The 23,697-nt window shown below is 31.0% G+C and overlaps 1 protein-coding gene and 1 long non-coding RNA gene across 3 annotated transcripts in view; one reads left to right on the forward strand and one right to left on the reverse strand.

Annotated features, from left to right (window-relative positions):
• Window positions 1–15,098, reverse strand: part of LOC126892721 (uncharacterized) — a 48,602-nt gene extending 33,504 nt beyond the window's left edge. For both annotated transcript variants that reach the window (XM_050662358.1, XM_050662359.1), the window contains exon 1: window positions 14,844–15,098. The gene's annotated coding sequence lies outside the window, so the exon portion shown is untranslated. The remainder of the gene's footprint in view (window positions 1–14,843) is intronic.
• Window positions 15,099–15,266: 168 nt separating this feature from the next.
• Window positions 15,267–19,802, forward strand: LOC126892722 (uncharacterized). The gene is made up of 2 exons (XR_007700980.1): window positions 15,267–15,408; window positions 15,512–19,802. It is a non-coding gene; the product is annotated as an uncharacterized LOC126892722 (long non-coding RNA).
• Window positions 19,803–23,697: the final 3,895 nt, after the last annotated feature.

A 23,697-nucleotide genomic window follows, 5' to 3' on the forward strand; every position in this document is an offset into this window, starting at 1 on the left:
TTGTAATTTTATACATAGGAGCATGACGATGTTATTTTATTTTGTTGTATACACTGACGGTGAGAAAATCGCTTACATTTTTTGCACTCTTTTTCGCAATTACTTTTTCCACAATGCACACATTTTGTAGTTATATTTTCGGTTGTTGTAATAATAAGGTACTCTAAATATTTTCTGTATAGTTTCGGATTAAAATTTTTATCAACTAAAATTTTTTTTATATTAGTTTCGCAATAATACAGTGTGAACACACCACAATTCCAAGAATCTGTTTGAACTGGATGCATGTTATTAAAACTAAAAGTGAAATCTGCAGCAACATTATCGCCCGTATTTGTACACATTGACATTATTCTATAAAAGTAATATTTTCCTTTTTTACTGTTATTACCACGTGGATCATAAAACTCTGCAGATTTGTTGCAAGTATCGATTTTCATCACCATCCAATGGTTTAGTACAAGTATTGGAAAGAACAAAATCTGACTATGTATTGACCATTTTTCCAGTCCTCTTAGTATTTTCTCAACCGTGTAACTGAAGAAAATTTTTATGTGATTTTTGCTATTTCGAAAAATGTTTAAAACATAATCCACGAGAAAATTGTCCAACCACATGTCTCTACAGTTTTGTTTACTTGCCGCTAGGTAAGAAAAACTGGTATAGAACAATAACTCGTCGTTAAACTTTGTTATTGCGTAATCGCCATTTGCATAACAGGGGTAAATAAAATCATGTGTTTTTATATAGTATTCGTGGTCTGTTTCTTTGATATTTGGAGTTTTTTGACTGTTTACATTTTCTATTATTGCCTTGGTGTTCTCAAAATATTTCTTAATTAATTGTTGTTTAAAATAAGTGTGCATGCTTTTCTTTCTTTTACACCACGTTTCTTCTATTTTATTTTGCTTCTCATTTCCTTTTTTTTAAATTTTAGTACGTAACTTGGAAGCGCATCTAATTCTTTTTATTTTATATTTATGTTCTCTATATTGGCTTAAAACGTAGTGACGTACCTTCCGTACAAAACGTGAACATTTTAAATGTAAATTATTATTTAATATATTATTTTTTAATAACCCAAAGTAGTTTTCTACGGGAGCGTTGCTTGTTCTGCCATGAAAAATTCCACTCCACAATGGTAAGAATGGAATATAGTGCTGGATAAAGTAAGACCCAAATTCTGGGTTATAAAACGGATTTTCTGTTTCAGTCTTATTTAAGTTCTCATGTCCTTCTAGAACCGCGTCAAACATATTTTTAAAGTATATATAAAATAAGTTGTTTGAATAAAAGGCAGAACTTGAAGGCAGCGTATTATTGTTGTAAAAATATGATAAATTGTCATCACTGATTTTACTCTCAGCAATAATTTCTGAGTTAGTAATTTTGTACGATGTTAGTACTGATAGTAATTTATTTGTTATCATCTTAGTTTCTTGGGTAATTTGAGGACTTGCCAAAAGATAGAAAAAACAGTTTAGCACTGTTTCAATGTCATTAAAGGAAATTATATTAAATAAAGTAGCAATAATTTCTTTTATTAAAGATTTTGTATCGGAAGCAGATTTTAAAAAGTATGTGTTGATGTCACGAGAGACTAGTTTTATCATGTGTGCAGAGCAGAGTTTATTAATTATTATTTTACTTAAATCGACTGTTTTATCTGTAACTGACCTATACAATAGTTTACATTAGTCTTGTAACGTTAATAAAATCCAAGCTTCGCAAATTGAATTTAAAATTGCCACACTAAAATCACTGGTTGCTACTTTAAATGCAGGCCAGTGTACATTATTTCTTAAACAATAATGTCTATATTCATTTAACCATGATGAAATGTTTCCAATATCATGGCTATTAGTTACCATTTCCAAAAGAGGTACAATTTTTTTTGTATTTAACTGAGCAACACCGGCATAATATAGTATTCTCTTTGAATCTGCAAAAGGTTTTCTAACGACTGAACCAGTTGCGTCTATATGTATTGAAGATACATTAAACCTATTATTATTTTTAACAAAATATAACTGTTCCCTACTTAATGTGCACACCCTAAATGTATAAGGAATATAATTTTTATTTTCTTTTTGCATTTGAATTATGTCGGTAAGATCATCCCTTAATCTATCATTTCTGGCATTAGCCTCAGATTTAACTTTCCTGTATACTACATCACTCTTAATCATATTTAAATTTTTAGAGTGTTCTACTCCATAGCAGCAGTTATTAATATCATCATTTCTGATGTTGAAAGCTGTGTTTGGCAGTAATCGGTCACCAAGTAATATTCTTTCAACTCCTCGAACTTGGGATGTCAATTGACTACCGTGAAAAAAATTAATAGAATTACTGTATACATGGGCATTTAGGCTTGAACTTATTTTACAAATGATTTTAAATTTTTTACAATCGGGTTGTGAGCAATAACCGTAAATAATAATTTTACCTTTTAGATAATTGCAACCCTTGATGCATAAAATACAAATATTATTTACTTTCTTAAAGTTTTCTCTTATTGTAAAACTGTATAATTTTGGCTTAAATTTTTTTGATTTTTTATCATATATTGTAGAAAACTCTTGCTTATTTAACAAAAATGTTCCTTCAAACACTGAACAAGTAGAGTTAACTATTAATGTGTTGGGATGTATATTTCGTGAACTTACGGGAATTAATAATGCTTCGCGTTGTGTTTGGTGTATGTTATAAAATTTCTTGATCTCTGGATCGATAATATTGTTATCATGAGAAATATTTATTTTATCCATAGTAACAGATTTATCCAAACAAGAAATGTCTGCTATATCAAAATTTGCCAATGGTGTTTGTGACAAATTGTTTGTGTTTGTCTCGGAGGGGGCATTAACGGTAGTTTCAAAAAAGGACATATTGTTAAATACTTCAGGATGTACATCAAACGAATTATTTAAATCGACATTATTAATTAGATCCTCACTAGAAAAAGTTATATTATTATTATTATAAATATCCACTACTTCGTTTTTTTGTTGTTGTATAAGACACGAATATGTTTTGTAAAAGTTTGAATTCGTGTTGGAACATTTTTTAAATATTTTTAGTCTATTCAGAGGGGAATCTGCACCACACAAATTTAAAGCTGCCTCGGCTATTAGACTGTCTGACGTTCTACACCTTAAAAGATTATGCAAAGAAACGTTTTTTTGAGTAAAAATATTCACTTAAGGCAATATCAAAACTGTTATTCATTTTTACAACCCTTGCTTTTAACACACAAGACAGTAAAATAAACTTTGCTCTACCAAGCGATAGAAAACACAACTACAATGTTTAAAAAATAAAAAAAAAACAGTATATTCACTACAAACTTTGTCCGATAAAATGTTCACTACTAAAAAATTAGAATGCCTATGTCTACCAGAATTTATAAATTTACTGACAAACACATATTTTGAAGAAACTCAGTCCCCACTAAACAAAATAAAGGCTTATGCACTTTCTCTTTTTGGGTTTTTCTAAAGTTGATTATTAGTAATTTCATGTACCCTATATACCGGCCTTGAGTTTTCAAATTTTCCGTTTTTACCTGCCCCGATAATAACGACCCAGTCCCAGAAGCATACTTTTGTCTATTGAATCATAGAGTAATTGTCTATTGTATCGTAAAGTAATATTTTAAAAAAGTTTGCTCTTCATAGTTAATTTTAAATCAATTAGTACCTTCATCATTCCTGTCATCTAAGTTTAAAATAATAATAGTAGATATGGGCATTACAATTTTTTATATATCATATAGCATACCTTACCTAAAAAAATGTGCAGGAAAATTTAAAAAGGAATTTGTTTTAATATCAAATTAATGGTAAATAAAGACATTCCAATTTCTTTATTTATCCTATAGCATTTCTTTATCTAAACAAATGTGCAAAAAGATGTTAAAAATAATTTATTTTAATATCAAAATATTGTTCTGAATGTTTTTCTTTGTTCTTATTTTTTTATTTATTAATTTTATTATTATCTTTATTATTTTTCTGAATGTACTCGCTTCGGCGGTACATATACAAATAAAGAATATTTTTCAATTTTATGTGGTATTATTCCCAAAAAACTTTGTATTAATATATATCAAAACTTAAAAAAAAACCTGTCTGCCCGTAATCGGACTTTCGAGCATCTTCAATATATTAAATATAAAAAGAACGGTAGATGTAGGCATTTCAATTTTTTTATGTATGATACCTATAGCATACCTTTATCTAAACAAATGTGGACGAACAGTCATTAAAAATGCAACATTAAACTCGTTCAATCCGTAGTTTTTTTTGTAAATGTTGATCTGAAAGGTAGTTTTAAGGGTCGAAAATTTGAAATGTATCCCAAATCTATATTCGATAAGATAAACAAATAATTATTACACATATTTAAACATGATGTACATCTTTAATAAATAATGCATAAATCTGTAGTTTTTAATCTTCTGTCAGAGAGGGTAGTTGTTATTACCCCTTAAAAGCAAAAAGCACATAATATGTATAGCACATTATATAAGATAATAATTTATAACTTTTGAAGACGAAAGTCAAATAAGCTCCTTGTCGAATTTCATAAAAATCAATGCGGTACTTTAGAAGGCTGCAGTTATAAAAATTTTTACCCTAAAACACTAGACTGACTGGGATGTGAGGTTTAGAGCCAAGTGGAGTATTACCATAGGAAGGAGATCCTAATTCTTTTGATTGGTGTGATCTAGGACGACTTGAACTTTATTTTTCTATAATAAGTCACTTTACACTACACATAAACTAACGTAAATACTAAGTACAGACACTACAGTGACAAAACTGATTATAAAAAAATTGCGAAAGTAAAGAAATAAATTTAATAAGATGGACTAAACGCCCGAGAAAAGCACCTGACTGTCGCGAAGATTCCGTACAACAACAGAGTTTAAAACTAAATAAAAGTATTCTATCAGAGATTTTATAGGTTTTCGAACAATTATTGTTATTAGCAGAAACATGTTAAATCCCTTAATCCTATGGGTTGGAAAGTTACAAAAGTACTGTTCAAAAACTAATCTCTTAAAATAAAGGGTGATTAATAACAAACTACCTGGGCGGTTAAAGCTAGGTGTAGGAATATATTTAATCAGCTACAATATGAATACAATGCCCCTCTAAAAGTAGGATTAGACTATGGCATTTGTCATTTATTTAAATTCATTTCAAAAATGCAGAAAACTAAAATTTGAATAAGTAATAAATAACCAAGATTTTCTTTAAGCTGATCAATACTTTCAAAAGAAATCGGTTTTGTCATTTCTCAAAAATGGTATTATACCGGCAGATTGCATACAAGCTTAGGTAAATTCTTTTATGAGTAATAATAATTATTCAATAAGAGTTTAACAGCTAATGGTACAATGGTTGGGTAAATCATAATTCACAAGAATACTAGTCAAATAAAAATAAAGGGAGTGTTTCCCACACTAAAAATATTATTAATCATCACATTAATATCCAAAAAACCAATAAATAAGTTTTATAAGCTTAAATAGTTAAAAAAAAAATTCAAAAAAAGTTTTATAAAACAATTAAAAAAGTTACTTAGTAATGAGTTAACTCCATTACGACGTCCGTGAAAATTTCAATAAAATCCGTTGAAATCAGAGGTGTTGCACTTTTTATTCAAAGTACTTAGTATATATGCCAACATGCAAATTTTTTAACTATAAACGCTCTTCAATTTTTGAATATCTAATAAATAAAAAAAATAAAACAATCTTTCTCAATTTTTGGATATGTTATTTATTAATGGTTTAATTTCTTTCATAAGAAAAATTAAAATCAAAAATAAAAAGTGTATTCTCCGTTTTTGAGGTGTTTAACTACGACATGTGTCTCGTCTATAAGAATCACACACGTACAAAATTTAAAAATTATTTTTTTTCTTAAGTGAAAACACTCCTCCTCAATTTTTGGATATGTTGTTTATTAATAAGCATACTTTCTTAAAAAAAAATTAAAATCCAAAATAAAAAGTGTATTCTCCGTTTTTGCGGTGTTTAACAAAGACATGTTTCCTCCATAAGAATCGCATACCGTGAAATGGGGTGAGATTGATCAATTTTAACTTTATTTTATTTATATTTTAAACGTTTTTGTTACTGTTCTATATTCAAACACTTCACGTGTTACATTAATATCTAAAGAGTAGTGATTTAACACTAGTTTTGTTTTAATTATTAAGAAAATCCACTTATCTCATAAAAAAAGGGTGATCAATCTTAGACCCGTGACTGGGGTGAGATTGATCATGATGATTTTATAGCATGAAACATTAGTGCTTTTAAATAGAATATGATCAATCTTAACCCTGACTAATTCGGTCAGACAGTTTTTCGAATTTTTACAAAGGGGTGAGATTGATCATGCGGGGTGAGAATGATCACACTATTTTTATTCTACTATTCTTTATTTATACAAAAAAAGACATATTTTAACAACTAAAAATGTAATTCAGAAAAATTTATAAAAAAAAAGGAAATTTGATTTAACATTCTTTTATATTAATTTCTCCGCGAAAATTATATTTTTGTATCCTATCAGAAATCGTCTCAAGTGTTGGATCTGGTAGTAACGCAACTACTTCCTTGAAGGGAACAGTGGATATGCCATTTTCAATTATTTTGAAAATCTTCCTCGATCCTGCTGATTTAAGAGTTTGAACTTCGATTTCTTCTCCTTCTAAAACTCCTTTTACCTGACAGACATAGGTAGATATTCTTCGGTAGATATTTACATAATTTTTTCCGGGATCACCTGAGACGTAGGACTCGTTGTAATTAAAAATATTTTCAACTGGAACATTTTCAATCGTTTGTTGTAAATTGTCAAAGTATTTTTTAATCAGGTCCGGAGATACTTCTGCTCGGCTTTTTTTAATATTAGTTGCTAATCTTTTACCAGCAATACCTCCGTGTCTCTTCAACAAGCTATTTACCCAGTCAATTCCAGGAATATTCTTCTTAAATCTAGATACACTTCTACCAGTTTTGTCCAAAAAACTTTTGACGCACATTCTCAAATCCATTGCACTTAGAGGATATCCCTAATCTGCACACGTTAAAATGGCTACTTCTATAATGGCTACTTCTTCTTCATATTATGTGAATACAGATTGTCCACCTGTTTTCTTAATCTTCCTTCCATGGTACTTGTTATTTAAAGTTCCGTAGGACAAATTGTATTTTTTTGCGGCTTTTCTTAGCGATAATCCATTTTCCAATACATCGTGCAGCGCCTGATTAACTTGTTCTTCATTAAAATTGCCATATGTTCTACTGCCTAATTGTCTTTTGTACGTTCTTCCCATTGTGATTGATATTCTTAAATCTGTGACAAAAATTATAAATTAATTTCTGGAAAATACGTAACTTGGGGTTAGATTGATCACTTGATCAATGTCACCCCATTCAATATTATCCGCCATCTTAAAAAAGCTGGCGTTAGTTAAAATGCTAGATACTTAAAATTATTATTACAGAACCATACAAAATAATTTTATAACACTAGAAATAGCGAGCTTACCTCTGTTCTTTCTCTACCATCAAAAGTACACAAACTATAAAAATAGGCCAAAAATTATGGTTAATTTCAAAGCCACAGAACTTCTTCCCAATGCCAATTGCAAACTAACAACGACGTGAACTGATCATAGTCAAGATCCAAGAAACGAATAGTGCCACGCCCAGAAACAATTTTACATTGTTGCCGGTTGTATCTACATATATGTGATACAACGACAAATGATCAATGTCACCCCGGGAGATCAATCTCACCCCATTTTACGGTACATAGAATCTTTAAAATTTATTTTTTCTGTTAAGTGAAAACACTCCTCCTCAATTTTTGGATATGTTGTTTATTAATAAGCATACTTTCTTAAAAAAAATTAAAATCCAAAATAAAAAGTGTATTCTCCGTTTTTGAGGTGATTAACTACGACATGTGTCTCGTCTATAAGAATCACACACGTACAATCTTTAAAAATTATTTTTTTTCTTAAGTGAAAACACTCCTCAATTTTTGGATATGTTGTTTATTAATAAGCATGCTTTATGAAAAAAAATTAAAATCCAAAATAAAAAGTGTATTTCTCCGTTTTTGAGGTGATTAACTACGACATGTCTCGTCCATAAGAATCACAAACGTACAATCTTTAAAAATTATTTTTTTTCTTAAGTGAAAACACTCCTCCTCAATTTTTGGATATGTTGTTTATTAATAAGCATACTTTCTTAAAAAAAATTAAAATCCAAAATAAAAAGTGTATTCTCCGTTTTTGAGGTGATTAACTACGACATGTGTCTCGTCTATAAGAATCACACACGTACAAACTTTAAAAATTATTTTTTTTCTTAAGTGAAAACACTCCTCCTCAATTTTTGGATATGTTGTTTATTAATAAGCATACTTTCTTAAAAAAAATTAAAATTCAAAATAAAAAGTGTATTTCTCCGTTTTTGAGGTGATTAACTACGACATGTGTCTCGTCTATAAGAATCACACACGTACAATCTTTAAAAATTATTTTTTTTCTTAAGTGAAAACACTCCTCCTCAATTTTTGGATATGTTGTTTATTAATAAGCATGCTTTATGAAAAAAAATTAAAATCCAAAATAAAAAGTGTATTTCTCCGTTTTTGAGGTGATTAACTACGACATGTCTCGTCCATAAGAATCACAAACGTACAATCTTTAAAAATTATTTTTTTTCTTAAGTGAAAACGCTCCTCCTCAATTTTTGGATATGTTGTTTATTAATAAGCATACTTTCTTAAAAAAAATTAAAATCCAAAATAAAAAGTGTATTCTCCGTTTTTGAGGTGATTAACTACGACATGTGTCTCGTCTATAAGAATCACACACGTACAAACTTTAAAAATTATTTTTTTTCTTAAGTGAAAACACTCCTCAATTTTTGGATATGTTGTTTATTAATAAGCATACTTTCTTAAAAAAAATTAAAATCCAAAATAAAAAGTGTATTCTCCGTTTTTGCGGTGTTTAACAAAGACATGTTTCCTCAATAAGAATCGCACACATACAATCTTTAAAATTTATTTTTTCTGTTAAGTGAAAACACTCCTCCTCAATTTTTGGATATGTTATTTATTAATAAGCATACTTTCTTAAAAAAAATTAAAATCCAAAATAAAAAGTGTATTCTCCGTTTTTGAGGTGATTAACTACGACATATCTCGTCCATAAGAATCACAAACGTACAATCTTTAAAAATAATTTTTTTTCTTAAGTGAAAACACTCCTCCTCAATTTTTGGATATGTTGTTTATTAATAAGCATACTTTCTTAAAAAAAATTAAAATTTAAAATAAAAAGTGTATTTCTCCGTTTTTGAGGTGATTAACTACGACATGTGTCTCGTCTATAAGAATCACACACGTACAATCTTTAAAAATTATTTTTTTTCTTAAGTGAAAACACTCCTCCTCAATTTTTGGATATGTTGTTTATTAATAAGCATACTTTCTTAAAAAAAATTAAAATCCAAAATAAAAAGTGTATTCTCCGTTTTTGCGGTGTTTAACAAAGACATGTTTCCTCCATAAGAATCGCACACATAGAATCTTTAAAATTTATTTTTTCTGTTAAGTGAAAACACTCCTCCTCAATTTTTGGATATGTTGTTTATTAATAAGCATACTTTCTTAAAAAAAAATAAAATCCAAAATAAAAAGTGTATTATCCGTTTTTGCGGTGTTTAACAAAGACATGTTTCCTCCATAAGAATCGCACTCATACAATCTTTAAAATTTATTTTTTCTGTTAAGTGAAAACACTCCTCCTCAATTTTTGGATATGTTGTTTATTAATAAGCATTATTTCATAAAGAAAATTAAAATCCAAAATAAAAAGTGTATTTCTTCGCTTTTTGAGAATATGAACTGCAAAGTGTGGAAAATTGGTTTTAATATAAAATTTTATATTAAGTATAAGTTTTACTATTGGTTTCCTTTAATTTAATAATATACTTGCTTGGTAGTACTATTGTCCCAGTATTTTTGCGATATTTTGAAAAAAAAATCTATGGATGGAATCTATGGATAACTTCACATCGGTGGTTAAAGAAGACAAAGATAGCCAAAATGTAACACCAGAGAACATAAAAGATTTGAGAAGGTTAGTGGATGAATTAACTGACAAAAACAAGATTCTACAGGAAAATGCCCATCTGTGGAAGAAAAAGTATGAGAATGCCATAAAAAAACCGGAGACTTCACGCTCAAAGAAAGGTAAACATCCTTCGTCCTCTTCCCCGCACCTTTCGCCTGCCTTCATCATATCCTCTCACGCTGACGATGATGTCTCAGGCGCCGGCGCATTGAAACCGGATCAAACGGAGCAGATGGAAACGAAAATCGAATGCAACGAACAACAGTTGGTAGCAATGGATTTGCCAAAAGTCAAAGTCAATAATGTCAACGTCAACGATATGACAAATAAAACAAAAACAAAACAGATTTCGGATTCGGAAATCAATAATTCTGAGTCCAAAATATCTCAACTTCAAAAACATCAGTTAACAAATACCAATGAGAGTGAAACTACTGAAGGTTGGACCATTGTCCAAAACAGAAAGAGAGCAGCCCCTAAAAATCGTAGACCGGCACCAATCAGAGGCACAGCTGCAAGTGTCACAACACTCAAGGTAGCTGAATCACCATCCCCCAAAACTTGGTTCTTTGTAACCGGCTTCCATCCCTCAGTGGACTCGGCAGCCGTTAAGGCTCATTTAATGGAGAATGGAATGAAAGCAGGGTTTATTTGCCAGAAAATGTACACTAAAAAGGATGATCAAAGAAGTTCCTTCAAGCTAGGAGTTCCCACAGATCAGGCAAATGAAATTGTTGATACGTCCCTTTGGCCAATTGGGATCTCAGTCAACCATTTTATGAATATTCAGAGCCACCAGGGACAAAAGATGAAGAAGATATAAACTCAAGTGAATCTCCAATACCTCTTAGTGTTTTTCATCTCAATATGCAGTCACTGAGAAATAAGATTGGTCTCTTGGAGGCATGCATCAAGGACAAGAATGTTGACATTCTATGCCTTACAGAACACTGGCTGGCAGACGAGGAAATCCAAACAGTCCATATTGAGGGCTACAGATTGGCCAACTACACGGCAAGGTCACAAAATAGAGGAGGGGGTTCTGCGATCTTCGTCAAAAATACTATATGTTTTAATGTTGTTAATAATGACACTTTTATAATTGATTTTTGTATAGAATATTGTTGTATATGTCTAAAATATTTTAACTTGTTAGTTTTAGCAGTATACCATAGCCCCTCTGGCCCGTTTGACATCTTTTTGGACTCTCTTGAAGGAGTTCTAGACACATGAAGCCCAAATAAACAAGTCCTTGTTGCTGGGGACTTCAATGTGGACTTTCTTGTTGACAATGCAAGTGCCCGTAAACTTCAAGGCGTTCTTGAAGGTTTTCACCTAGTCAAGACTATAAATGAATCGACAAGGGGTAATAAGTGTCTTGATAACATTTTCATGGATCCTGGATTGCCCCTGTACTCTGCTGAGGTTTTTGAGACTGGTTTTTCAGATCACAAAGGCCAGATTGTCAAATTTGAGATTCAAAAAAAGGTTACAGGTTTTACTGAGACAACTATGCTTATTAGGCCTATAACTGAAAAAGGTAAGAACATATTTTTCAACAAAGTATCGGAAGTAAACTGGGATTTTATCTATGAAGATAACACTGATGTTGAATTAAAATTCTGTCACTTTATGAATATTCTTGAAAGTTGTTTTTTAGAATCTTTTTCACAAAAAAAATATAGAGTAAGATCAGACCAATCTGAAAAAATCACATGGTTTACAAATGACCTACAGGCAATGCGGGAACATCTAAAATTTTTAGAAGAATTTTATAGGCAACATAAAAATGATAATAACCATCATATACTTAAACAATTCAGAAATCAATATAAAAATGAAATTAAGAAAGCCAAAGTGAGGTCAAATGACCAAATAATATTAAATTCAAAAAATCCACAGAAAACCATGTGGAACATGATAAACAAATATCGAGGAAAATCAGGGTCTTCATTAGAAGATCACAAGATCACGCCAAACCAGTTCAATGATTATTTTTCCCAAATTGCCACTAATATAGTTAAAGACATTTCAAAATTAAATATTGACTTTATTAATAAAATTAATTATGTCAATCATACAAACACCTTTTCATTTCTTGAAATTACCTTTAATCAAACGAGGGATATAATAAACAGCTTAAAGATTAAAAATAGCCATGATATATATGGATTTAATGTTAACCTTATTAAAATGATTAAAAATATTATTATAAGCCCACTCACTAAACTAATAAATCTATGCTTTAAAGAAAATAAATTTCCATCAGTCCTTAAAAAAGCAATTGTTACACCAATTTATAAAAAAGGGGACGTTAAGAATCCAGAAAACTATAGACCTGTTTCGCTGCTTCCAATAATCTCTAAAATTGTTGAAAAAGCTATGGCAGTACAAATAACCACATTTTTTGAAAATAATAACTATTTCTCAGACTCTCAGTTCGGTTTTAGAAAGGACAAATCCACAGTACTTGGCATACTGGACTTGGTCTCACATATTGTAGACTCCTTTCATAGGTTGCAGTTTAATACTGTTCTGTTTTGTGACTTGAGCAAGGCATTTGACTGTGTAGATCATGGAATGCTCTTGCAAAAACTCAAAAAATACAACTTCTGTCCTTACAGTGTAAAACTAGTTCAATCTTACTTAGAAAACAGAAAACACAGGTTGTGAGGGTCTCTGGGGTGTTATCGGGGAAGAGTGTTGTTAATATTGGGGTTCCCCAGGGCTCTGTTCTGGGACCCATTCTCTTTCTAATTTATACTAATAACCTTACGAGCATTAACACAAATGCAAAGTACACACTCTTCGCCGATGACACCACAGTGTCTTTTACAACTGATACACTTGGGGAGTCGCTTGAGGGTTCTATGTCTGCACAGTCAGTGACCAATGAATGGTTTTGCGTAAACCGACTACTGCTCAATGCAGCAAAAACCAACAGAGCTGTTTTTTCTCTCAGAGACACACAGAATGTAAATGATGGTATGAGCAGTGTCAGATTTCTGGGTGTATTATTAGATCCCAAGCTTCAATGGGGTGAACATATCAACAGTCTAAGTAAAAAGCTAGCAAAAAATCTGTTTGTACTCAGGAATCTGGCATCTAATGTTTCACATAAAGTCTTAATAACAGCGTACCATGCAATTTTTCAGTCTCATCTAGCCTATGCCATTTTAGTCTGGGGTCATTCAGCAGAAATGTTGACAGTCTTTGGTTGGCAGCGTAAGGCAGTTAGAGTTCTTGCTGGTCTTTGGTATAGGGATGATTGTAGGCAAGCATATAGGTCCCTAAGAATTCTCACTGTTCCATCTCTATATATACTTGAGAACCTAATGTTTATCAAGAGGGGAGGGGCGCACTTTGAAACCCATGAGAACATGTCAACCGTGTCAAACTGGGCCAGGATACCGGGCTATTAAATTTTTCAACAAACTTCCAGATAGTTTAAAGTGTCTTCCATTAAATCAGTTTAAGAGTACAATTAAAGATATTTTGTTAGAAAATGTTTTTATAGTAATGAGGAATTTCTTGCATTTAAATTTTAGGATTTTATGACTTTAAGCAATGTCCATTGTTAATGTAATCAAGTTTAATGTGATTTTAATGTTAGTATTTAATGTTATTAATACTCTTAGTCGTATTGTGCATCTTTTTAATTTGTATTGCGTCCAAATCTTTGTGTAATTTTATTTGACATATGTGTTAAACACTTGTGTTATTGACATGAATAAACGAATCTGAATCTAAAATAATATGGCGTGGCTTCCACAAAGACAGTTGAGAAATACTGTGCATCATAAATCCTTGATCAGTAGTGTGACCAACTAGCCCGAAAAATCCGGGACATGGCTCGAATTACGAATTCGTGTTCCGGCGTCCCTAACAAGGCTTCCGGGCCATCCGAATTTTCAACGTTTTGGTAAAATTCTGTTTTGAAATTTTGAATACATTTTTCTTCTAAGAATTCACATCAAATTGAATTGGTTGGACGAAAAAAAGTTGACAATTTCTAGAGTGTAATACACGGTAATACTAATACCACATTCAAAACGCATGCATTTTATATCGTGGTACTATAGTTCTACGAAAACTCAAACTCTGGACTTTTTCCCATTTCTGTATTTTAATTATCGTCTTCTGAAAAGAAGATTCAAAAACATGAATATCAAATAATGATAATTATATTTTTATATTAACTTAAGGTTCTATTTACATGGAAATTCAACATCAGTTGATTTACTAATTTGTCCTTTTTGAGAACAATTTCCGTGTTGGAGTCGAAACGTCAAAAATTAACAAAAATGTAATTATCATTACAACCCATCCTATCGTCCTGTTAAAAAAATTTAGTGTTGTTTGAAAATAATAATTATAAAAATGTTAAATAATCAATAAAATGATGCTATCAATAAGTACTATACTTATGTAAATCAAATGGCCCGATTTTCAATGAGAAGTCCCGGATTTTACGTATTTTTTTCAGCATTGTCCCGAAATCGACTGAATTGAAGTTGGTTACACTATTGATCAGCCATAACTTGATTTTTTTATTATGTGGAAATGCATGCAATTAAGAAGAGGATAAATGTTACATAAATACAAAGAAAAATTACGAATAGATGAATAAGTAGTTATGAATTATATAATAAGGTACTTACATTCATTGTTGCCAGCATTTAGTTGGTGAAACAATACATTCAGAAGTTTGTTTAGGGTTTCATACTTTCCATTTCGAGAGAATGTACCAGTTGTAAAAGTTAATTCTCCTGCATGTGCATATTAACATAAAAATAGCATTAACCCACGCCCCACACATATTTATACAAAAAAGCGACAAATTAGATAAATTAATGAGGCACCAGCCAGTGTGCGTCTTGGAAGAGTGTTGCCATCGTATACGCTAAAAGCTGATTGGCTCCGCCATCTTTTGCTCAGATTTCCGGATTAATTTGGAAGGGGTAAACAGATGATGAGTTGTTTATTTTTCGTTTACTCTAGTTTAACCTTAACCTCACTTAACTAGATAGATCGAGAAATATTAAATTACTATTACTATTATTCAGGTTGAAAAATGCCTTCTTCTAAGGTAAAAGGTTGCGAAGTCGATAGGGGAAAAATAATGTGAAAATGAATTCTTTCCCAAAAGAATCTGAACGACGGAAAGTGTGGATTAAAAATATAGGGTTAAAACAAGATCCAAACAAATATGCTGTTGTTTGTGAAGTAAGTTCTTCAAGTAAAATTAATTGAGTATTTGCATTTGATGCATTCTCTTTATAATATTTATATCATTAAAAAATATTGTATTCAATTTTTGAATGTTTAGGAACACTACTTCTGACATGTGGAAAAAAGTTGGCAAGATGGCAGCAGAAAATTAAAATGCAATGCTGTACCAACAATATTTAGAGAAGAAAGCGAAAGTATTTAATTATTTATATTGGTTTTTTGTTTATTCACCAATTTAACACCTATAGATATTTGTATAACAAGAGAGCGAAGTGCACCTTTTCCTCCCAAGAATAAAGTGTACTAGTTTACTACAGTAATCATTCAAGGGAGGAAAAGGCACTTCTCCCATGTTATACATTTTTCCACCTCCCTCAAATAAGTCATTTTTCCATTTTTAAAATATTTATATAACTGTTGATTGAATACATGAATCATAATTGAATACAGGAATTTATGTATTCAATCAACAATAGAACTAACAAAATTTATTAGAGAACTAAAACTAACAAGTAGGTACAGTATAACTATCAAATTATTAATGAAAAATTTTTAAATCAAAATAACAATTTACTGTTTTTACCATTTTGCAACATCTATAAATAAAATTTAAAATGTATGGATACTTACCTAATACAAAATAGAGTAATAGTATAGGGTGTCAATAAGTTATTTCATCTATGCTATGACATAGTATGACGTCAACATCACTTACTTTTACTCCCTAGGGATTAAAAGTACTTTGTTTCCCTAGGGAGAAAAAATATGACTATGCTCCCTACAATGAGGCCAGGAAATGTATACTTTGGATAGAGGTAGGTGGGAAAATCTGTTTTATTCAGTTATTGTGATTTGTTTCTTACAATCAGTTTGTTCTAGCACGAGTTTCAAACGGTCTGAAACCATTAGCGAATAGTGGACCAGCACGAGTAGAGGGGATAGCACTCGTAACTGTATTATGTTCTCTCACTGACCAACTGTTTGCTGACTAGTTCGACTGTTTGCTAGAACAAACCTATTATTCAAACAAAATGTCCTCTACGTCAGACTGATCAGAATTTTAAAAATGTGTCATATCAATCAAATCAAAAAATTTAAAAAATTGTTCCTGTAACCATTTTTAGTGGAAATAATAACAGTACTTATATTGGATCAGAGAGCCACCCAATTCATTGTTAAAGTATGATAAACTAAAAGTTAAACAATTAGGCATGCACTTCATATTATATTTAATGAAATATAACCCACTGGTACTCGTACAAACTTGACGGCAAGCAAATTCAACAATTTTTTCCTCATTTATTAGTTTTTCACTACCGTTAAGTTTGGAAACAAGCGCTGTTGCCAAATAAAAACATATACAGTCGGAAAAATGAAAGAATACCCATGAACGATCACATCAATCACATATTTTGTATTTGCTGTTTTTTTTTTCATAAATAATAAATGAGAGAGATAGATTATTAATAATCTGAATAATATGTGATTGATGTGATCGTTCATGGGTATTCTTTCATTTTTTCGACGGTATGTATTTACCACAGCAACTACAGGTGACACTGTTTCTCTTTGTCTTTAAGAGTGTGAAACAAAGATAACTACAGTGGGAAAAATAAAGAATACCCATGAACGATCACATCGATCACTTATTTTGTGTTTCCTATCTTTTTCTATAACAAACGTTTATTATTATTAGAAAAAGACAACAAACATAAATTAAGTGATTGATGTGATCGTTCATGGGTATAGGGCTTTTCATTCACAGTCATTTGTTTCGAGCTTCTGTCATGTGTCACATAATATTAATATATCTACGTCATACGTTATTGATATAACCAATGATACAAACCAAAGACGTATGACGTAGATATATTAATATTGTGTGACACATGACAGAAGCTCGAAACAAATGACAATCGATGAAAAGCCCTATCCTTTCATTTTTCCAACTGTATCTGTAATATACGCTGAGCTCATAGGTAGAGGGGATAATTAAAAAATCGCGAGAGCCAGTAGTGACAAGTCTGTAAACCTTTACTGGAAATTTGACATAAATGTCAAAGTGAATAATTTAAAATTGAAATTAAAAACATTAATTAGAAAAAATATTAGTTGGTCAAAGCTGTGGTATATATTTTTATCTTAAGTATACTTACGGTTTAAATACTGAATTAAGTTTTTTTAATATTTTGTAATATCTAATTATAATTAGATATAAATCATCTAAGCGCCATCTACACGATAATTGTGAATGTATCTGAAGTAAGAAATTAATATTTCATTAAGAGAATGTTAAAACAGTTAGCAAAATTTTTAAAAAATCGATTACAATTTAATTACTTTTTTGCGTTGTAAATATTAAGCGATAAAATTAAATAATAAATTTAAAAATTACTGGTGAAAGTTGAATTAGTAATCCGCTAGGAGCGACACCAGCGAAGTTCAGAGCGTATAAGTGGGTGCGTTTGGACGACCATAGCGGATGACTGTCAGCAGAAATCGGCTGAGTGGTTGTATCCAGCTTTGATAGGGAAAGCTTAGTAAATCTCTCAGCGGCTGACTTCCAGCGGTGACGTCTGACAGCTACTGCTAGCTCAGCTGTCCAACCGCTGTGGTCATCCGAACGCACCCAGTGTCAGTCATGTTTTCCTATAGTATAGAAGGCTTAGATAGAAGGTTATGTAAGATTTTTGTTTGTTTATTTTTTCTTCTTCTTTTGTGGCCTTTGGAAGCTGTGCCCATTTAGCCAGCAACATTTCTTAAAATTAATGCCTAACTAAACCTACCATACAAGAAAACCATCTATAAATGTAAATAACCCAAAGTTATTTAAAAAATAAACCGTTGTTAAAATATAAACTATACAAATCAAATATAAATTGAAAACAATAATTTGACATTATAAATGTAACCTCCAATATTATGACAGACGTCAGTTACCATGACATCATATATTATACTCGTCACTAATTCTAGCCAATGAAATGCTTGCTGTAATAGGAGTGGCATATCAAAAAAATCTGACTATTCTCTATATATTTTTTCAAATTTAGAATATGGCAACAAGGGGAAAGTTATGTGCATTCCTCATTGTTTGACTTTTCCTATATCTTTAGTATCAGGTCATCATCATAGAGGTATATATTAACATAGAGGGAGCCTACATTCCGCGCTTCCTGACGACAAGATCTCAGGGGACTGGTTTGCTGCATCTCCTTCTAACACATTGTATCGAGAATCTATAATGACATTCAGTGTGAACATAGGCACGGAAGAGGAGGACAACTGTAGCAGCTTTACTATGCGTAAGAGTGAAACAGCACTAATCCAAATAAAAAAGATGGTGTCGTCATTTCGCTCTGAATGACACTCTCTCTATGCTAATATTTAACTCTATGGTCATCATACAATACAAATACTTCCTGCAATGATTGGAAGTAATGCAGAACAAGAATTGAATTTGTAATCGCTGAGAAAAAGGATTGGTGTACAAAATAAGAAAGTATATAAAGGACAACAAACATCTTCCATAAGCAATCAAAATTGTATAACTGAAATTCAGGAAATAGATTCTGCTCCACCTTTAGGTATAAAAAATATTTTGACGTTTTTTTTATTTAATACACAATTTAATTTACCATCTGATCATGAAGCTATAAGTAAATGGTGTGAATGTTGAACACATGAGGTAGAAGCTGCCATGTGGCAACTCTCCTGTATAATATATTTTATATTAGTTCACATAAATAGTTAATTTATTAAGTCTGTTGGCCATGGTTTCTTCAGTCACCGTTCAAATCCAGGAGGGGTATTTAGCAGTCTTGATTCGTTACTTGGATGATCCGTTGTCCATCAAGGAAGTTTCTTGTGATTATTCTAATTTCTTCCTCTACCAAGGATGTGGCAGAGTCATCTTGTATAGGGTTTTGTTCAAGTGTAAACACTTTTTTGCGCCAGTCCAGAGCTGTCTGCCAGCGCTGTCTTGAATAGAAAGGTGGTCTATTTTTCATGCCACTGGCATTCCAGTGAGACTGGCACCAGTTTCTGGATACATGTAAACGTTACTTTATTTTATGTAAATATTATTTTTATTCTAGAATCAAAGGGAGACTCTTTTAACAGGTAAATGACGCTATCATTCTTTTTGTTCTAGAAAAACTGTAAATAGTATTTAAGGCAACGATTGTGAATGAGTGAGAAGTCTAATAAAGCCACGACGAGATACTGTATCAGAGCGTACGATTTGGAGGTATTTTTGATTAGATAAATTTTGTAAAGTACAATATAAATTAGATTTGATAATGTGTAGTATTTCCTAATAAATTAAATACTATTAAGTGTTTATTGTTCGTGTAAGTTAGTGTGGTAAATAAATAATATGAAGTAAGTCTGTGTATTTAAATTAATATAAGTGTTCTTATTTAAAAATAAATAAAGTCAATTCAAAATAAATATTAATGCCTAAAAATCAAATTAGTAAAGTCGCTCACATGTCACTAGCAAAGAAACTTGTCAGCTTTTTGTTTCCGGTTGATTTGGACAGGTTAAGAATTTAAAGTGGTAACACTACATGTTAAATCAATCATTTTAAATTGTTTACAGTTTTACTTACAGTAGGAGATGTAACATACTTTTGTTTACCAGTATGCAAAAATTAAAAATCTTTCATAGATATTGATTCACCACTCAAGAACTAACAAATTGTGAAGAGCACAAATATGCCTGTACTTCGTTATCTGTCCAGGGCCGATATCAATTGATTGATTAATTAACAGTTTTTAGGTTTCCATACTTCTAAAGGAAAAACGGACCCTTATAGGCTCACTATATACTTATACTATGGCCAAAAAGCGGTAGTGAGAATAGAAGACATAACATCAGAAGAAATAGAAATGAAAAAAAAAAGGTGTTCGACAAGGGTGTATACGTTCACCAATATTATTTAATATATAGGTACTTGGAAGACATATTAAGTAAGACAATGGATGAAATAAACATAGGCATTAGAATTAATGGCATGATCATAAATAACCTGAGATACGCTGATGATACAGTTCTTTTAGCCGAATCACATGAAAACCTACAGATACTGCTTACTTAATAAAGTGACCGCAGTAAGTGGAGAATATGGACTATCACTTAACATAAGCTTTATTCCAGCAATGTTCCATTAATTTTATCTGTCTCTTCCACATTAACCAAGAAGAGGTGTTGAAATTTCTGATACACCAGCTATTCGTGATGAATAATGAGTAATACAGACTTAAAAATTCATACAGACCTAGCAGTCATTACTTAGCTTTTGATTAAAATTGACAAATCTAAACGCACAAGTGGTCTATTACTTTTCTGTCCAAAAAACGTTTATATGTTTTTTGTCATTTTGAATTAAACACCTATAAGTTCGTTTATGCTTTATGTTTCTAGCTTGATTCTATTTTTGAAGTTATTAGGTGCGATTGGGAAAAATGTTGTGAGTTTTTTATAAAACTAACAGTATGCACTATTGTGCACACAGACAATATAAAGTTAGTTGCTAAATCTTTCAAGTTACGTATCGGTGGAAATAAAGTGTGAACAAAATATATTGGTGTTTTTAGTAAAAATATGTTTTATAATTTTTTAATTTGTGCTATTCTTTTAATGAAATTTTTTGGAAAGTAGTAAGTATTAAAATTTAATTTAATATTTAAATAAATTACAAATAAACTGTTTGTTTTGAATCTATTTATTTCCTTGAAATAGTTGAAATCATATATACAGTAGACGCTCTCTTAACCAACCATGACGGGAGCTGCCCATAGGTCAGATAATCAAAAAGTTGGTTAAACCGAAAATCTTTAAAACCACCCTCAGAAAGACATTACATATGTAACTCTATTAAAAATATATATATTTTATGATCTATAAACAAAAAAGTAGTATGTACATATAGTCCGTCAGCTATAACTTTTCCCATGGGTCACAATTCATTTTCAAACAAATTAAGTCAAAATATAAAGTGAAACGAATGTTGATATGTATATACATATGTAATTAACAATATCACTCACAAGACAAATTATGAAACTTGTATGACCTCTAATCTAAAAATAGTATCATCCAAAAAGGTGTAGGGTCGGTCGGTTAAGAGGGCGTCTACTGTAAGTATAACTTACATACATAAAAGTACACACACTATTTTTTAATCCATGTTTAAACACTGGTTATGTCACTAGTATTAAAAGAGGCACCTAAACACATTTTGCAAATTAGCACAAAAACTAATCTTGTAAGTAACAGACCAGTTTAGCTCCAGCATCCTCATCTGATCTTCCCCCTTTTCTAGCAACAGTTTATGCCTGGGAGAATCCACCTGCAGAATAACTGATAAATGCTTATACTTTTCATTAACAATAACCATACTAACTCCTTCCACGCTATGTATTCTGCTTTACTATTTTGACCAGCTTCTTATCTTATTCCCAGTATCTTCCACACATCCGAACCTAAATGACAACTCTCACCTTTTCTATAGAATTATCACAATACCGTTTTAGCTTTTTAAGAAGCAAATGATATTTTTACACAACCAATTATTGCAAGCTCCACTGCAGCCCGTCCATAATGAGACCAGAATTTTGTTTACAATGATTTGGTTCAGATTCATTTAGTTTCTGTTCTGTTATGAATTAACGTCTTTTTTCTACGAATCAATATTGCACTATCTATAGGCACTTCAGACTTTCTCAAAACAAGCAGTTCTAATAAAAGAACATAACATTAATTTAATCAAAATATAATTTTGCATTTTTTCATTTTTTGCAATGTTTCTATATAACCTCAATCTTCTTTTTACAACTGACAGTTATGTAAAATTTATATTTTTGTGTGCGACTAGGGCAACCAGTGATCACTGAGGGCGGCCATATTTTGCTCTGGTTTCCGGGCTTGGCTACACTCTCCCTGGGCCCTGATTCTAAATCAAATTTCGACCAAAAACAAGTCGCTTTCAATATGGCGACTGTCGAAATTATTTGACACGGAGATGAATGAATGGCCAAAAGCGAGGTTAGGTTTAGTTTAGATGTGTTTTGTTTATTTCTTGCAAGGAAAACTAAATCAAAAGGTATTATAATATAGCTGGGTTTAATTGAAATTTGCTTGTTTTGAGGAATTAGATAGAATAGTATTAAATTAGAAATATAATAATTGAGAATGTCCACAACATGAATCATCAACTCAATGAAAGATGTGAGGTAATAATCTGGGAAAATTAGTAAAAAACAAGGAAAATTAATTACCAGCTATTTTATTGCTGGACATGCTGAAATCAAATCTTAAGATTTCCTATATTAGTAATATAGCTGTGCAAAGTCCACAGAAAGTGTGCTATTTTGTTTATAAACAAATTAGCGCTCCGAAATCTTTTTTTTTATTATTGCTCTATAACTCCGAAAATTTTAACTTTAAACCAATACACTCACATAAAAATTGACAGTAATTTAATTCTGCACATTGATAATTTATTCCAATTTCCTTCGACGGAAATTTTCTTCGGAAAATTCGGGTTTTCCAAACAAAATCTTTAATTTTCAACTAAAATTTGAGGGAAGTAATTATTTATCAATAATTAAATAATTTGGTGACAGTTACATAAATCTTTTTTGTTATGAGTGTCTTGAAGATATGAAAATTTGTATGTACAAAGAGGACCGGAATTAAAAGGTATCTAATGGTTCAAAGATTAAAATCCTGTTGTTTATAACTCTGTCGCAAATGCCGGTCAAATTTGACCGGTTATACCTGGAATCACTCCTCGCAATTCAATTTGTTTTTCTTCGAAAAGGACACAGAAGCCGTGCTCTTTTCAACAGCGTTAACTTAATTTAATTTAATCTAATATTTTCTGAGGGGTTCTATTTGTTTATAAGCCAAAAAATTGTTTCTTTATAACATTCCTGAGACCGCTCAAATGGTCCAATTTCAATCCTGTAAGGTACGTTGAATAGGTATAGTGCTTTTTTATATGAAAATCATAGTTATTCTGGTGTATCATAATCTTTCTGGTTATTATTTCGACCGAAATTTTTTAATTAACATTTTAATTATTGCTAAACTATTGGTTAGATTGTCGCCGGTCTCCTGATATACAGAGAGGGGCTAAATTATGGAATAAATTCATTTTCTCTAAAATGGACGATTTTAGAGAAAAATCCCGAAACAGGTCGATTTTTATTTTTAAATTAAATTTCTTGGCATATATTTCAAACTAGTGACGTCATCCATCCGAGCGTGATGACG

This window comes from Diabrotica virgifera, chromosome 9, assembly GCF_917563875.1.
Source record: "Diabrotica virgifera virgifera chromosome 9, PGI_DIABVI_V3a".
In the NCBI taxonomy this organism is placed as follows: Eukaryota; Metazoa; Arthropoda; class Insecta; order Coleoptera; family Chrysomelidae; genus Diabrotica; species Diabrotica virgifera.